This window comes from Fundulus heteroclitus, unplaced genomic scaffold (assembly GCF_011125445.2).
Source record: "Fundulus heteroclitus isolate FHET01 unplaced genomic scaffold, MU-UCD_Fhet_4.1 scaffold_678, whole genome shotgun sequence".
Taxonomy (NCBI): domain Eukaryota; kingdom Metazoa; phylum Chordata; class Actinopteri; order Cyprinodontiformes; family Fundulidae; genus Fundulus; species Fundulus heteroclitus.
In genome coordinates, this window is record NW_023397119.1 from 1 (window position 1) to 17,614 (window position 17,614).

The 17,614-nt window shown below is 41.0% G+C and overlaps 1 long non-coding RNA gene across 1 annotated transcript; it reads right to left on the reverse strand.

Moving 5' to 3' along the window:
* Nucleotides 1–16,762: 16,762 nt before the first annotated feature.
* Nucleotides 16,763–17,378, reverse strand: LOC118561586. The gene is made up of 2 exons (XR_004930151.1): nucleotides 17,333–17,378; nucleotides 16,763–16,996 (listed from the first exon to the last, which is right to left on the reverse strand). It is a non-coding gene; the product is annotated as an uncharacterized LOC118561586 (long non-coding RNA).
* Nucleotides 17,379–17,614: the final 236 nt, after the last annotated feature.

Consider the following 17,614-nt stretch of genomic DNA (forward strand, 5'->3'; position numbering starts at 1 on the left):
TAGAAACTCTCTGACGTTAGCAGAGTGGTGTGAATTTTCCATAAAACAACCACAGAAGTTCTATACTTCTTCATGCAGGAAAAAAACCAACAATAAAGGCAGAGGTGTGTTTGGTTCTGACTGTTCTGAGCGCAACAGAATGGACCTGCAGTGGTTCTGAGATGTAGAGAACGTTCCTGCTGTTGCTGTGGAGAGGAAAATGATTCAATCCCAAAATGTTTCTGCTGCAGCTCCATCCTTCTCATGCAGGGGTTCTGTAAATTCAGGAATTTACATGGATGCTGATCAGATTATGGATCATAAACCAGCCTTCTCAATTTCATTCGGATGGTCATAATTTGTTGATTATGGTTTAATTTGAGTTAGGAAGGCCTTCTAAACTAACTTTTCAAGAATCAAGTCTTTATTGTTTGTATGTAACTAAAAGGAAATATTGGTGAGACACTGATATGATAAGAGGCAGACCTAAATAAAAGCACTTAAAGAAAAACGAGACATGAGCATCCCTGAAGGACACTGTCAAAAATGTTAAAACTCTTCGATAAAATAAAACTATTAGATATCTAAAACCTTTTTTGACTCTTCAAAGAACAATTTGAAAAACTTACAGAATAAATGTTCTAAATATGCAGAAGGACAAATGTAGCATGTAGTATTTACATAAATGCAGCTTGTGCTGAAACGTATAAATGGGCTGCTGGTTTATTAATATTCAGAAGTGCTGCTTTTGCTCTGCTTTCATTGTTAGGACCAATTATTTCTCCAAGGTGCACAATGGTGAGATTCAGCCAAAGCACATTTAACACCGATATCTCCTCTGTGAAGAAAAGTCAAAACTAAGGGGTTTTTGTGGTCTCCACAGATGAGTTCAGACTTTCAGGATAAAAGCTGAAGACGTCTCCCTCTGCTGCTGTTCCTGCATCCGTCTTTAAGGCTCCAAGCCCACTTCCTGCTGGTGGTTCTGCCCGTACGCTCTGTGTTCCCTCATCATGTTCAGGTTCCTCTAGTTGGGTCAACTAACCTCATTCACTCTGCTGAAGACTAACAAAACTCAGTTTTTACTGTTTTATTTTCTATGATGAAATGTGACTCTGCATGCCGTGCTGGCCTTTAAATGTTTCATTCTGAGGTTCTGGACTAGTCCAAAAAGAAAACCTGTTTCTATTTATGTAAACATGATAATATACTGAGGAAAAATAAAGGCTTTTTCTGTAAGAACCGGCTCCTGGTGGTTTGAAGAGCTTCAGTGGGTTCATGAAGCAGAGCTGTGTGAGGAGACTCTGCAGGTGATGATCTGTGGAGCAGAACCAAGAGCCTTCAGACCAACAAACCACCTCCTGATCAGCCCTCTGCCTCAGCTGGAGCTTCAGCTTCTGGCTCGTTCCTGGATTTTTTTTTTTTTTTACCAAAATCTGTGATTTTTATGGGACAAATGGCGCCTGAGAACCCTTTCTGGTGTGATGAGCGGTGGCTCAGAGGAGTAAGAAGTGAGCTAGAGAGGCACAGGTTGCAGGTTCACCTCCTGGACTAGTCCACTTTTACCTCCAGTTTCCCTCTATTGGAAGCAAAAAGCAGCAAGATGCTCTCTGGAGTTGAACCTGCAACCTTTAGATAACAGTCAGCCAAGCAGCATTTCTTCTTACTCCCTGAGCTACTCGCTCATCTACCAAATATCCACGTTTCTCGTATTTGACTTAAATTTCGGGGTGTTTCTGCAAAAAGAGGCGTCGACATCCCAGAAAGGGGCGTCGACATCCCAAACCTTCGTCTCCTCCTGGAAAACAGCCCAGCAGGTCAACCAGAACTCTGAGCAGCTGGGTTCTGCTCCACAGCTTCTGCTCTGGCTTCACTTCAGAAGACAGTTTCTTCTCAGAACATGAACACTGGGAGATCATTTCTCCCAGTCTGTCCTCACGTGCTGGAAATGGACCATGTTTTAAATGATCAGTTTAAACTCTTAAAATCTTTCCATCCAGTACATTGAGTTTGAAGCCTGAGAAGGTCCCAACACCGTCTGGAGCTCTGATTCTGGTCCAGTTCATGAAATACAGATAAAATAGGTGGATATTTGCTAAATATTGAAGAACTATTCACCTGGTGAGGGAAACAGACGTGTTGAAGAGGAATAAAAGTCCAATTTAAATCAAGTTACAATAGTTATGCATTTAAAAAAAGTTAAACTTTGAATTAGCTCTAAAACAAGGGTTCTGAAACTTTTCAGATAACAACAGATAGATAGATAGATAGATAGATAGATAGATAGATAGATAGATAGATAGATAGATAGATAGATAGATAGATAGGAGAATCACGTTATAATAGTAAGAGATTAAAGTCATAAAATTTAAATAAAATTTAATAGTCGGTTTCACAAATAGGGAAATATTTAATCTTTTAGCACATCAGCAGAAAATCATCTCATATATCCCCCACTTTGGAAAACCTGCATTGAAATATACAACAGGTCCAGTTCTGATACATTTGCATCAACATAATGCAAATATAAAATAAAGTCCTGGAAGCCAGAAAACTTTTAAAAGCGTTTATCTCAAGTTAAAATAATAATAATAATAATAGAAGTAGTAGTAGTAGTAATAATAATGAAATTAAAAGTCATGCAGTTAGTTTCCATTGTTTTATTAGATTTTTCTCCAGTGTACATAAATATATCTCACTGAGGCGTGATGCCATAAATACACATGAAGAAGAAGAAGAACCAGAACAAACACGGTACATTCAGAAAGCTGCAGCAACACAAACAGAACGTCACACGACTCAAGGAGCTGCAGCTCAGAGCCGCTCTCATCGTCCGTGGCCTCCTGCTGCAGCGCTGTGCTTCATCACCACCAACCCATGGAGAGGCTGGTTCTGACCCGAGGACTGGAACGCTGCACAGCTTGTTCTGCTGGCTTTGGGAACCCAGACAAAGAGGAACACAGGAGAACGTCTGCAGGGCTCCTCAGAAACAACCCAAGGTAAAAACTATCTGAGTCTCGGGGTCCTGAAGAGGACCCAGCCCCCTCACACTGTACCAGCCTGTTGTGGTTACTGGGTCCCAGTCCACCAAAACATGCAGACATCTCACTGATTCTCTGCTGGTGTCCTCGTTTCCAGTGAAGCAACTAAGAGTCCCCAGTTTTAGGTCCTGCTGATTTAAGTGTTGGACATTCACCTGCTGCTCCACTTAAAGCCCTGAAAGAGGAAGTTTTAATTCTGACTACTGGATCAAATCAAATGGTTGCTCCATGGTGCGCTTCCTCCATCCAGACCAGGTCAGGTCAAAAGGTTCAGACTGTCAAACAGGGAAGTAAAGGCTTCCACTTCCTTTTATAGGGCGGGGCAAAGCAGGCTCTAGCAGCAGGGCTGGATTTCTGGTAACTGAGGCCAGAACACGTCTCTACAGTCGTTCTGTCCATCTGATCCATTGAAGAAACTGAAGCTGACATCAGGGGACAACCAGAATCACAGCTTTGTCATCAGAACCTTCACAGTGGAGCAGCTGCTCTTTTAGACCAGGGTCTCAGGAGAAACCTGTCTCCTGATGGGTTTACTTCTGAATCGGAGATCATGAAATGCTTGGCTTTTGTTCTTTCAATTTGCGTTGTCTGAGAACTTTAACACTTGAAATCATCATGTCCAACAATTTATCAGACAACCCGAACTTACCAGATGCCATTTCAGCTTAACTTTGGTTGTCATGTGTGTAGTGACCATCCACAAGGTCAACACTGTTTCAAGCTTTTTATCGTATGCTTTCCTTGTTAGCCTTGTTAGTCTTAGTCTCGAGGAGCCTTCAGAGAAATGACCCTACAGACCACACAGAATACTTTCTACAGAGCTGAGCTGTTTTGATCACACAGCTGAAACACTTTCCCTCTATGACCAGTCTCTTGTTTTCACTAAGTCACTCACAGCGTTAGAGTTTAAGTAATACTGAGCTAACAAAGTGTTAAAGTTGCCGGAGGTCTCACATTTAGTGCACATTATTTTACACATTTTATCAGGAGAAACATGAATGAATAATACATGGTAATCTAAACAGACTCTGCAGCCTGGTGGAGGAAAATAAAGAAGGTGCTTAAAGTCTGTGCAGGGGTCCCAACTCAGGTTACTGTCTGCAACAACTACCAACTAGCCCCGCTCCACTAGAGGGAGCACCTGATACGTTCCACCAGCTCTGCTTCAAAGTTAAACAGGAACTAACTGCATTCACTGGTTTTAATCAACCTGTCAAATCTGTAAAACAACAAAATAAAGTTGGTTTTATTCTTTATCTGTTGGTTAACTTAGCTTTTTCCTCTGTTCTTGTTATTAAAGAATTAGAATATTTATTAAAAAAACAATGATAAACATATTTTAATTGATTAAACTGGATAAAGCTTGGGATCAAAGCCTGAGAAGACATTAAGAGCCCAAGACCTGATAATAATGAGTCTTTAGCATTAATTATGTTTAGTTACTTTAACAAACTTTAGACATTTCTCTATTGCTTTAATGAAATTCAAGTTGACTTTAGTTGGTAAAGTTTTAAAGCAAATTCCCATCAGCTGCTAAACGTCCAGATTTCAGCTTCCATTTATCAGATTGACCGATAGATCAGAGATCATGAGTGAGAGGCTTTAGGATGCAGCAGAAGACGTCCTGGTTGGATAGCTCAGGTGTTTGCTCAGATATCAAGCACTATGGAGGTCATGAGATCAAGACAGATGAGCTCCTTGTTTTAAATAAATCAAAAACTGAACAATTTGAGAGAAATTTGAACAAGATAGGAAAGAGTTAAACCAGTGTCAGTCAGTAGCTCAGTGTGATAGACTGTAGGCTGGTAATCTAGAAGGTCTGAGTTCACATTACCTATCAGGTCTCCTTATTGTTATGAAGAACCTAGAGTCTGTATTTTGATGAATCCAGGATTCTGAATGAAAACTTTAAAAGCACCCAAGAGAAAACATGAGAGGGGAGTGGACCTGATGGTGCAGTGGAACTGTCTTGTGACCAGAAGATACAGAGGTGGAGGTCCTGGGTTCAACTCCGAGCCTGTGCTGTGACCTGGAGAGGTAAGTATATGTCTCAGTGTAGGGAGTGGGTGAGGGGGGCCGTGTCCCCTCCCCGGCTTCTCAGGAGGTTCATGAAGGGGGTTATGCTCTTTGCAGAGCTGACTTTTTATTGCTGACACACCTTCACTGCTTGTGCTTCCTCACTTGTTGCTTAACTTGGACACCAGTAACTTTAAACCTGAAACTGGATCAACCTGACTGGGAATGTGGAGTTACATCAGGAGAACAACAGGAGAAACTTTGGATCTGAGGAGGACCTGCTGCTTTACTTCTTTAGCTTCTGGATCTTCTCAATCAAAATACTTTCAAAGCTTGATTCAAATCTCATTTTCTTACATGGAAACTCTAAAACAGATGAACCACATTGGTTCAACAGCAGCATCTGATCTGAGCTTCAGCAACAACTTCCAAAACATCTCAGCATCAACATCTGAGTCCAACATGCTAAATTCAGCTGACCTGCTCAAAGAAGTTCAACAAACCTTCAGAAACTCAACATCACAACTGAAACAGAGTCTCTGAACACAGTCAACATCTCCAAGCAGGGTCAAAGGAGTTAGCATGTTCTACTCCACATGCTAGCACCAACATGTTGTGAAAGCTCCTCAGCAAACAGACCAACCACCAAAGCTGAGCTAGAAGAACCTTGGATCTGAATGACCTCTATTAGTGTTTCAATGCAACAAACTGAGATCTGAATCCAACCTCTGAACCATTCTGACTGAGCCGATCCAGAAGCTGGAGAACCAAAGCAGCAGCTTCAGGTCTCCTCACATCTAAACCTTCTCCTCTTCTCTCACCATCTGAACTCCACATTCAGTCACATTAATACAGTTACAGGTTTAAAGTCACCGCTTGAGCTCAAAGTGCACTTACCCAAAGGGTTGCTCCATGTGCTTCCTTCATCTAAACCAGGTCAGGTCAAAGGTCAGACTGTCAAACAGGAAGTAAAGGCTTCCACTTCCTTTTATAGGGCGGGGCAAAGCAGGCTCTAGCAGCAGGGCTGGATTTCTGGGTAACTGAGGCCAGAACACGTCTCTACAGTCTGTCTGTCTATCTGATCCATGAAGAAACTGAAGCTGACATCAGGGGACACCAGAATCACAGCTTTGTCTTCAGAACCTTCACAGTGGAGCAGCTGCTCTTTGGACCAGGGTCTCAGGAGAAACCTGTCTCTGATGGTTTTACTCTGAATGGAGATCAAGAAATGTTGGCTTTTGTTCTTCATTTGCTTGTCTGAGAACTTTACACTTTGAAATCATCATGTCCAACAATTTATCAGCAACCAGAACTTACCAGAACCATTTCAGCTTAACTTTGGTTTCATGTTGTAGTGACCATCCAACAGGTCAACACTTGTTTCAAGCTTTTTATCGTTGCTTTTCCTTGTTAGCTTGTTAGCCTTCAGGAGCCTTCAGAGAAATGAGCCTACAGACCACACAGAATACTTTCTACAAACTGAGCTGTTTGATCACACAGCTGAAACACTTTCCCTCTATGACCAGTCTTTGTTTTCACTAAGTCACTTCACAGCGCTAGAGTTTAAGTAATCTGAGCTAAACAAGTGTAAAGTTGCAGGAGGTCTCACATTTAGTGCACATTATTTTACACATTTTATCAGGAGAAACATGAATGAATAATACATGTTAATCTAAAGAGACTCTGCAGCCTGTGGAGGAAAATAAAGAAGGTGCTTAAAGTCTGTGCAGGGTCCCAACTCAGTTACTGTCTGCAACAACTACCCCGTCCACTAGAGGGAGCACTGATACTTCCACCAGCTCTGCTTCAAAGTTAAACAGGAAATAACTGCATTCACTGGTTTTATCAGACTGTCAAATCTGTAAAACAACAAAATAAAGCTATTATTCAACTTGGTTTATTCTTTAACTTTTGTTTTAATATATTGGTTTAATTCTAATCTACTTTTTCCAGCTTACCCTCTTCCTGGGAGGCTTCTAGTAACTTAAATGTTCTTCTAATTCCTGAATCTTTTTGTTTTCCATCTTCTTTTTATGAGATTAAAATGGAATTATTTTTACCTCATCAATGATTTCCCTGCCTCCCAGAGGTTAGATGCTGGGGTTCCTTGGTGATCATTGTATTCCAAATATGAAGCCCACTCTGCTTTAAAATATTTGATAAATTCTTCATATTTAAGCAGTGATGTATTAAATCTCCAGTTTTTGTTTTGTGGGGTTACTTTTTAATTTTTTTTAGGGTTAAAGAAACTGGAGCATGATCACTGACAGCAATAAGATGTATTACAGCATGTGAAATGTCAGACAGCAGCGAGTTTTTGATTAAGAAGTAGTCCTAACGAGAGTAGGAATGATGGACATTTAAAAAGAAAGTATATTCCTTACTGTTAGGATGAAGAGATCGCCATGTATCACAAAGACCAAAATCACTCATGTATTGTTTGACTACATTTATTGATAGCCAACCAAGCTGACTCCCTGTTGTAATCAACCTTTTTCCTCAATTAGACCAAAGCTGAGATCACCCCCAATAAAAGGAGAACAATCCAATTGCTTTGAAAGTGCATAAAAGTTTATAAAAGAATGAGGGATCATCAGCATTTGGACCATATAAACTGACAATATATAACTATTGTTTGTGAACAGATGTTTTTATTATAATGAATCTACATTTTGTTTAATATTGTAAAATTAACGTTTTTGTGGATTAAAATAGCTACTTCTCTCAATCTAGAGTCAAAGCAGATGAAAAACACATTAGAGAACTCAGGAGAGTTTAGATTTTTTAACAGGTGAAGCTGATTCTATAATAATCAAGCTCCATCATGTATCAGAGCTTTGATTACTCAGTATGTTCCTAACAGAGCACTTCGCTCTCAGACTGCAGGTCTGCTGGTGGTTCCTAGAGTCTCTAAAAGTAGAGTGGGAGGCAGATCCTTTAGCTATCAGGCTCCTCTCCTGTGGAACCAACTCCCAGTTATCAATATCTGCTTTAGACGTTGTTACACAGTCAAGCCATTCATCAATGACATCAATAACCTCTTGACAATTAGTGAGAAGGATGAGCCTGTCTCTCCCCACACAGTTTATTCTTGGAGGCATGGATGACAAACAAACTCTAAGATCATCTTCCACTTGTAAACAAGCTCTGCATTTGTTCTTCATTACAGTCATAGTTGAAAATGTTGATTCACAGAGGTAAGTGGTTGGAAACATGTCAGGTTCAAATACCTAAACCTTCATTAAATAACACAAGGGAAGAAAGACAACAAGCGTTAGTTTGGTTTTATTTGAGAGGAGAACAGCAGAGATGTGCTCAGTTACAACTCCTTACTGCTCTGAAAACACACCCTGTGCTTCCTCTCTCTTTATTGTGTTCAGGGAGGTCCCTAATTAGAAACCATTTATGATGTGACATTCAAGATAATACAACGCCATTCACACAGTTCAGTTCAGGTCTTGGAAAAAAGAGTTTATCTCTGCAGGCCTTCTGCAATGATAAGAGAGACAGTTGAAAAACATAGTATGAGGTAAGATGAAGCATGGTATATGTTCCAGTAAATAAATGACAATAATAATAAACACAAACAATAATACATAAGAGAGATATTAATCATCTGAAAAACACTTTGTCTGAATAAACTCAAACCTTAAAACCTTTTTAATAGTAATGAGTAAATATGTGATAAATGCCATAAACATGGTAAATAAAAATAAACATGTAAAGAATAATAAAAATAATTCTAACAAAACAGCAGCAATATTTTCATGTCCTCAGCAGCCAGTTCAGGATACTCATGTGAGAGGGAGGCCCAAAAGTCTGCATGATTTTCCTGTTGGAATCTGGCCTTTAATGTTCTGTCACAAGATAACTCCAAGAGCTGTTCCTCTGTTTTACCTCTTAAGCCATTTCTTGTTGCATCAGGTGAAAATGGATCAGCATCCAGTCCCAGGCATCAGTGTTCACATCAGAGAAATATGAGCTGAAGTTCTCACACAGTGATGTTAGGTATGAAGTCACAACATCCCTCACAATAGCAACAGACAGCTTCTCAGTGTTTAAAAAGTCAGTCATTTGGGGGAACATGTCTGTTATTCCATCTTGTATTCTTCTTCTTCATAAAGGTGGTGATTTTGTCTCTAACTTCAAGGATAGATGTGTAGCTTCCTTGGATGGAGAGGTTGAGGCTGTTCAATATATTGAATATGTCTAAGATAGGCTAACTTGGCAATGCAGTCTGGATCATGAAAGAAATGTACAATGTCCATTTTTTTCCTCATAAATTCAGCCATTTCTCCGTGTAGCTCAAAAACTCTGCAACACTTTTCCACGAGACAACCATCACACCTCAGTGATAAAGCAGTGCGTCATGTTCAGCATCCAGATTTGGGCAAAGTTGACCAAACAGCTGTGATTTCAAAGCTCTGGATTACACAAAGTTAACTGCAGTGATAGCTGTGTTCAGAACAGAAGATCTGGGTCCATGTCTCTGGAAGCTAGTGCCTGCTGATGCAGGACACAGTGGGTAGCTATAACGCATGGATTGATGGATTTTATCCACGCTTCAACTCCACTCTTTGGGCCGGTCATCACTGCTGAGCCATCCGTACAAACAGAGAGACATTTTTCCAGCTCAGTCTTGCTTCAGTCAGAAAAGCATCAACTAGCTTAAATATTTCCTCACCAGTTGTCCTGCCCAAGACCTCCTTGCAGAAACCAAAATCCTCCAAAATGTTTCCCTCCCAGGGATAGAGCACCAGAGCTATCAGTTGAGCAGCAATGGAAATGTCTGTAGGTTCATCCAGCTGTATAGAAAACTGATCACATTAACACAGTCTATCCAATAACTGTTCCTGAATGTCAGCCGACAGTTCTTTAATTCTTCTTCTCATCGTGTCGTCTGAAAGCGGGACAGTTTTCAACTTGTTAGCTGCATCTGTACCAAGTAGAACCTCACACATGTCCACCGCAGCAGGTGGACATGTGGTGGACACTCAATTCCTATTGAGTGTGGCTTCTTACTGTTTGCATTGCTCTACGCCACCAGATACAAAGCTTGTTTTCTTGCACTTGAAGACAAACACATTTTGGTCTCCAATCCTCATTCTCCATAAAGCCAAACTCGATTTATCTGTTGTCATACTTCCTAATTTTAGCTGATTTGGCTTTTACTTTACATGATAATTTGGACAGAGTTAAATATTTGTCCATTATGATACTTGACTCAAACACGACACATCCTCAGCAGTGTCTCCTCAGGCCCAACTACATAGTTTCACAGACCCCCAACCCATGCATGGTCTGGAGACCCCAGTTTGAGGGTTGTTGCACTAATGGACTCAGGCTTGAACCTGCAAAGGCATCTAAATGTGATTGCAAAGTCTGCCTTCCATCACCTGAAGAACATTTCCAGGATTAAAGGACTGATGTCACAGCCGGTTACGGAAAAACTAATCCATGCATTTAATTTTAGTCAAATAGAAAACTGAAATGCTGCAGCTGATCCAGAACGCTGCTGCTCACATCCTCAATAAGACTAAGAAAAGCACATCGACCTGGTCCGTAAAGTCTAACTCTTGGACTGAATGTATTTTTTGCCTGATGCATTCAAAAAGTCACCAGAGTAAAGAAATGTATAATATATGTGAATTATGTGCGCCGTTTGGAAGTAATTTCGATAAAACTTGCTGTATAAGCAAAAGTGCCAGAACATTCCTCAATCGGGCAGTTCCGGAATGTGACGTCACAAACAGAACTAGTGCCGTGCATCCAGCTGCTAATACTACGTCTTTCGCCAACGATTTGTTACACTTTATTAAGAACTCGTACTCTACGTACAAAAAAATTATTAAAAAAAAATGTCTGATACACCTTCAAACTCCCCCTCAAGCATCGGCGACTCCGATACCGAATATATATACAAAGAAAGTATATATATTCGTATATATATTCGGTTAGATATAGTCTCCTCAAGGTGAACCTGAGGAGACTAAGTCTAACCTGCCCAAGACATAGAGCCCATGCTCCATTTTAAGTACCCCTCACAATCCTCGCTCGTGAAGTGTGAATTGCATGAAACACTTTTGTCACTGCCGGCAATCCAGTCCTTTCGCGTTTCTTTTACAAATTTATTCCATTTCTTTCGGACCTTTTGATCCACCGGCAGAGTATGTAGCGTTACTTTCTGGCCCGCACTAGACCGCGGTGAAGTTGGCTTGACATTGGACATTCAAGCTCCGCGGCGTCAGCGGAGCACTCTTGAGAAACAAAAATCAAATCAGATTTGTTGACGGTCCCACCGCGTATGGGAGAAAGGAGCAGCTGAGAGACGCTGGCCGAAATCGGAGTCCTTCAACCAGATCAACCGTGAGCTAGATCCCGCTGACTCCGCGGAACTTGAATATCCAATGTCAAGCCAACTTCACAGCGGTCTGCACTACAGCCACCAACTACGGCATTTTTTTTTTTATATATACGTACATGTACAATGTATGCAAACCCTCTGGCATGAGTCTGTGAAAAGGATTAATAAGACAAAAACACCAAAATAATCCTTAGTGAACAATGTTTGTTTTAACCTACCGGGCGGGTCTTCCTCTCTGCTGAAGCGCTGTGTGCCCGCTTTCTGCTGTTAAACAAACATGTCTGAACGTCCATCCATCCATTTTCTGACCCGCTTAATCCCTCATGGGGTCGCGGGGGTTGCTGGTGTCTGTCCCGATATAAAATAATTCTTAGCCGTCCAGTGGTTTCATGCTTCCATGCTCTCTCGTGTGTACTCCCTGCGTGTTTATAAGGTAGCTGTATATGTCGCCGTACGGAACCCTTGGCCAGCATTTCACAGACTCGCTCCGTCCCTTCAGGCTTTTGCGGTATAAATCTGGCAATATGATACCATCAACTTACTCTTAAAACGATCTTGTGATACGTTATCTAAAGAAGAAAAATACGCCGAGAACTCGTCAATTTCCTTCCAGTCCGGCGCGCATGAAAACAATAGCAGTGAACTGGTCTATAAGCGACGCTAGAAGGCATTTTATTGTGGACTTAGTTTGCCGATTTTTTTTAAAAGCGCTTGCTCAAAGTAGACGTGGATCAGCAGATTTGGTGTGTGAAAGAAGATACTGGAAAACATCCTTATATCCTTGTTTGCCGTACAGGTTGTACAACGTAAACGCCTGTGTGTTTCTATGCAAGTTCGCTGCGCGCATTCTCGGTGTTCTTGAACTGACGTCACACGTCGGAAATGGCCGATCGTAAACGAAGACAGCACCAAATTCGGAGTACCAAAATCGGCGTATAAAATGCGCAATATTTCAAATTTAAACTTAATTTGAACACTTTTGACACATGAATATTCAAACTTTACCTTGTTCTGGAAGTTATTCAACGGTTTTCAGGATTTTCTTTCAGTCCAAGAGTTAGACTTTAAGACCTTACACTAACTTACTGTATCTCAGAAAATAGAATTTAAAATACTTGTCAGACTATAAAATCCCTGAATGGCTTAGGATCTAAATACATCACAAAATTGTTATCAGCATATCAACCCTCCAGACCACTAAGGTCTTCTGATTCAAGCCTAATCTGGTAAATGGCTTGTACTTGTATAGCACATTAACTAGTCCGACGACCCCAAAGTGCTTTACAACCTGTAAAAAGTTGACTTATTATATTCTACCAACTGAAACAAACTTCCAAAAAACTGTAAAAAGTGCTTGAAAGCCTGAGTTCTTTAAATCAAGATTATAAACACATTTGTTTAGGATTGCCTTTGACTGTTCTGATTAAACTGTTAACTGAAACATCTAAATTTGTAGTCAAATTTTTGTTTCTGTTTTTATTTTAATCATGAAAAGCCCTTTGACGTGTCTTTGTACTGAAATGTGCTATACAAAACAACTTGCCATTTCTTGCATTGTATGGTTTCTTCTGTGCTTGTTTAAGACAGATTTGTGACTAAACATTTGTCCACATAGATCACAACAGAAAGGTTTCTGTCCTGTATGGATTCTCATGTGTGTGTTTAAATTTACTTTTGATTAAACCTTTGTCCACATAGATCACAACAAAAAGGCTTCTGTCCTGTATGGATTCTCATGTGTGTGTTTAAATTTACTTTTTGATTAAATCTTTGTCCACATACATCACAGCAGAAAGGCTTCTCTCCTGTGTGGCTTCTCATGTGTGACTTTAAATTAGATTTGTCCCTAAATCTTTGTCCACATAGATCACAACAAAAAGGCTTCTGTCCTGTGTGGATTCTCATGTGTGTGTTTAAAGCTGATTTGTGGCTAAAGCTTCTTCCACATAGATCACAACAGAAAGGCTTCTGTCCTGTATGGATTCTCATGTGTGTGTTTAAAGCTGATTTGGTGGCTAAAGCTTCTTCCACATAGATCACAACAGAAAGGCTTCTCTCCTGTGTGGATTCTCATGTGTGACTTTAAATTAGATTTGTCGCTAAATCTTTGTCCACATAGATCACAGCAGAAAGGCTTCTCTCCTGTGTGGATTCTCATGTGTGACTTTAAATTAGATTTGTCGCTAAATCTTTGTCCACATAGATCACAACAGAAAGGCTTCTCTCCTGTATGGATTTTCATGTGTTTGTTTAAAGCTGATTTTCCCATAAATGTTTTGCCACAGTCTTTGCAGCTAAGCTTCACTCCCATGTGGCTTTTCCTACATTTTTTCTTCTCTGTAGGACACTTCTTATATCCAGAGTCTGACAAGTGTTTCAGCTCAGAGAGAGGGTGATCTACATCACTGTCCTCTTCATCCTCCTCAGTGTCTTCAGTCTCTAAAAAAATTGAAGCATCTCCATGATCTTGTATCCTGGTGTCTCCATTATTCTCTTCTGGAAGCTCTCTACCTTTAATTTGGTCTGGATAAACCTGTGAGAGCAGCAGAGACTGTTCATTATCTAGAGTATTTATGGGAAGAGCAGCCACTGAAAACCTGATGGCATTAATCACCTCCTTCCCATTGAGCTGCTCTCCTGGCAGACTGATGTAGATTCCCTTCTGTTCCTCCTTTATGTGGGGGGGCTTTGGGTCATGCAGGTCAGCAGGAGGTCTGTGGTCTAAAGAAGCTTCTTCTTTAACAATCAGCTTCTGCTTAACATCTGCAGGAAATATTGAAAGACATTAGGCAGATTAGAAAATGTTTGGATTTCATCCTTTACTGAGGCACATTTTAATTCTGATATATTGGCTGCAGATGTTAAAGAAGAGGCTAAATGTTGCTAGATTAAATTCTTTGACAGAACATGCAGAGCAGTAAAACACAGAATTAAATGACATGACCGTTATAACCCCTGAAAAAAACTCAGTTTTGTAGAGCTACCTTTTCTAACCTTAAAGTGCTGATGACACGACATTGACCTTTTCAGCCATGCTTTTAAAACAAAATATTACGCTTTGTCCAATGTGCCTCTTGTGTCCATGTCCACACATAAAAGAGCATCAGATTATAAGACTGTTTGTCAGGGTTCTGCATGTGTCTTCCTGCTCTGGGTTTTTTCCACAGGTGGTGGTGTCTGAGGGGGCGTGTCCCACACCTGCGGCTCATCAGAGGCAGATTCCTCTGGCTTCTTAAGCAGTGCATAGACAGACGGTAGATGCAAGAGCCTTAAACCAGTTGTGTTACAACGTGTCCTCTGACCAAGCCTTGGATTCTGCTTGCTGTGAGTTTTTGCCTTCTCTGACTTTGGACTAATTTTTTGATCTCCTGTTTTGTCACAGTTTTGTGTGCATGGATGCACTCACCTGTCTTGGAGTTCCGAAGAGGATCGTGTACCAGTGGAGTTCTCTGCTCAGATTTTGCTGTGGCGTTCCCCCTCATGCTCCCTTGCCGTTACCAAGTCGGGCTTGAGGTTTCCCCTCCCGGATTCCACTGGCACCCTCAAGCTTCCTGTTCTCTGGTCAATCAGTCTTTCGCTCCTGCCTGCTGAGGTTGTCTCGGATCTCTCGCCAGCTCCATCTGCCGCCCTCCAGCCACCACCCACCTACTAGAGTAGGCACACTAGTTCCCTCGGCACTTACTCTTCCCCGGTTAGGTCTCTTCGACTAATGGTAAGCAGCGCACGATTCTGACACGTTCCTGGTTCTTGTCTTTGACTCATTATTCCCCTTTCCTTACAGTCATCCCCGCCCCGACGTTCAGGCCTCGTTCCAGGCTATGAGTAGCTTCGTTCTCTGTTCTGCATTGTTTCCTTTAAAAATAAACACCTTAAAACTGTGTGCTGGTCTCCTGTTCATATCTGTATGTGGGCTAAACATTTGAAAAACATGACAGAAGGCTCTGGCCACCAAAGCCCAGCAGATGCGTTCGGGCGGCAGCTAGCTGCACAACAGGAACAAATGCAGTCTCTTGGTTTAGCCATTAGCTCCACTCACGACCAGCTTCAGTTGGTAGCCGCGCAGCTTAGCCAACTAACCAACTCCGTGACTTCCGTGTTGTCTCAACCCGTCATTTCAGTGCAAAACTAGTGTTTAATTGTTCACCTCTGCTTTATTCCTGCGATCAGAATAAAGATTTTGTACGTTTCTCTGGCTCCTGTCAGGCAGGGCTCCTAGATGGGCCGAGGCCCGATTGTCAGTCTTTGGTTGTTCCTTTTCACAATTCAGAGTTCAAGACTTTTTTTTTTTGACTGAGTCAAACTCAGTTAAATGTTAACCACCCAAGCCAATTTACCAGCAATAACGCGTTCAAAGTAACACACGTTAGCAACACTTTATTTTGGGTATTATATTTATAATACAGACCAGCTGTTCCCTCGATGGAGACGACATGGACCAGGACTGAGATAGGCAGCTGGACACATAGCCCTCCAAACATCCTCACCTGAAAAATGTAATCCCACCCCAACACTAACAACTCTCAACACACATGACAATAGACACCCAGGCCCGCGTTCACCCCCACTCCCCCAAGAAGGGGAGCAGAGATTGTTCTAAAGATGAGTTTTATACTCATCTTATAACACTGCAGAACCCAATCCATAAACCGTACTTTAAGTGCATATTTGTTGTCTTTTTATGTCTCTAAATGTAAAATTAGTACTAATTTAAATTCTTAATGCCATGTCTATCTTTGTTTAAGCCGTTAAAAATGTTTTGGCATTAAAACAGATATTTATTGACAAGGGGAGAGATAGGGCATTGGGACTTGCTCTACAGCCGGTCCCGCGACCTGACGTCACAAACTGGGAGGAGGCAGTACTGTTCTTCACCAAGATGGCGGCCCCCATAAAAGGACCTTCAAATGAAAATTACTCTTAATTAAAAAAAAAGCTTATGATTTATTGAACAGTATGTAATAATTTTATATTTAAAAGCGTGGTGTGCTTACGTTTTTATAAATCTGACGACACAGTAATATCTCTCTCTCTCATTGTATTACATCTAACTGTACTCAACATACATAAATACAGTGAACAATGTATTTACGTACACGTTTATGTCACTCCATGTTTAAGGTTTGCAACAAGACAATCCTGTGAAAATCCATTAAGGTTTGTGCCGAGTTTTGCTTCAATAAAAATGCTGACCGTGGGCCGGTTTTACGTTGTGTTCAGGCTGGAAACTTTTGTCCCATTTAAACCGGTTCCATTTGGCCCAGCTATCCACCACCTTTATGAGCACTTTGATTATAGTTTTTTCAGTACCAGTATGACTTTTTTCATCACTAATCAAGAGTAGGGCCAATCAAACTGGAGAAGGGACACAAAGTGAAGTGAACAGACTTTTTTTCACTGATTGGCCAAGGACAAAGAAGGTTTTTAATGTAGAAATCAAAGGAAAAGTTACATTTAGAGTGATGTTAATATTAAGGACCACAAAAAATTGATTGGGTCTATTGCTATTCTCTCAGAACAGCAGCTAGAGCTGCAGTGAGTCCCTCCATACTTCCCTCAATTCTGCCTCACAGGCACAGGCAGCTGCCTCATCCTGAAAAACCTGCATGTAGTCAGAGCAAAGAGAGCAGAGAGGAGACCTACTCAGTTTTCACATTGCAAATGTATAACATATGCAAAACTGCTTGGTATTCCTCCCTGGATTACAAAGGGCATTTAAATATAATGTAAATATAGGTTTTAACATTCTAATAGTTTGCCCTAAATTTCCTACATTATCACATAAATTAATCTTATTGTGTGTTGCGTTTGAATAACATTTTAATGACAGTGACACATTAATCTTTATAGTTTTGTCTGACTGGATGCAATTGAATCCAGTGAGTTTTGGCCTTTAGCTGCAACACGGGACACAGAAACAAACTGAATAAATCCTTACTGTTGGTAGGAGCAGCAGTTAATGGAAACCTGCTATCAGTCTCCTCCTTCACAAGGAGCTGCTCTCCTTCCTGATGGACCCCGGGTTCCTCCTGTTCCTCCTTTATGTGGAGGGGCTCTGACTCCTGCTGCTCCCCCTCAGGACTCTGTTCTTCAGGAGCCTCTTCTTTAACATCTGCAGCCAACACTGAAACACATTACATGCTTTATGAACAACTAGATCTTTACAATGTTACAACAATGTCAACAGAGACTGAAACTGATCAAACGGCCAAAGGCGTCA